The sequence below is a fragment of the Anoplophora glabripennis genome, unplaced genomic scaffold (assembly GCF_000390285.2).
Source record: "Anoplophora glabripennis isolate ALB-LARVAE unplaced genomic scaffold, Agla_2.0 scaffold652, whole genome shotgun sequence".
In the NCBI taxonomy this organism is placed as follows: Eukaryota; Metazoa; Arthropoda; class Insecta; order Coleoptera; family Cerambycidae; genus Anoplophora; species Anoplophora glabripennis.
In genome coordinates, this window is record NW_019416730.1 from 281224 (window position 1) to 281831 (window position 608).

Genomic DNA, 608 nt, shown 5'->3' on the forward strand with positions numbered 1-608 from the left:
CCCCTTCCCGACCTCAGATCGCCCGTAAATTATTTTTCCTTTCATTTCTGTTATATTCTCTTTCTTTTCCAATGGGTTTCATCCTACTATAATTTTTTTTGGTTTCAAAAATTATCGACCCTGGTCTGATAAAGTGGTTGGAAGTTGGAAAAATTTTTTTCAAGTCCGTACACCAAAAGTAAGATCGAAAAATCGAAATTTTTTTTTTGCAAGATCCAAAAATTAGAAACTTCAAGCTTCAAATTGCTTTTTTTTACTCCAATACGACCATTTTTATCAAAGATACAGCCATATGAAAAATCGCCGAAAATTTAGTTTTTTTTTTGATCCCTTAATTTTTTCCACTAGTTTAGTAGAAAATGTTTCCAACTAGGCAAAAAAAGGATTGTTAAAATTAACGCCCGAATAATTTTTGTGGTGCAGTTATAATTTTTTTTAATTGCGGTGCGGCAAGGTACATCCAAAAAAAAAGAAAGACAATTAAAAAAAACGTAAATAAATACAGAAAAAGCGAAAAAAAAGAAACTAAGCGAAAAATCACCAATTCCCTTACCCTTTCCTGGAGGTTGTACCACTTGGGAGTAGGATCATCGAACACTTTATTCTCT

At 32.1% G+C, this 608-nt stretch overlaps 1 protein-coding gene across 1 annotated transcript in view; it reads right to left on the bottom strand.

Moving 5' to 3' along the window:
• The window catches only part of LOC108913747 (synaptotagmin-like protein 4), a 6226-nt gene extending 5624 nt beyond the window's left edge, over positions 1-602 (bottom strand). Inside the window, exon 1 of the mRNA XM_018719361.1 lies at positions 554-602. The gene's annotated coding sequence lies outside the window, so the exon portion shown is untranslated. The remainder of the gene's footprint in view (positions 1-553) is intronic.
• Positions 603-608: the final 6 nt, after the last annotated feature.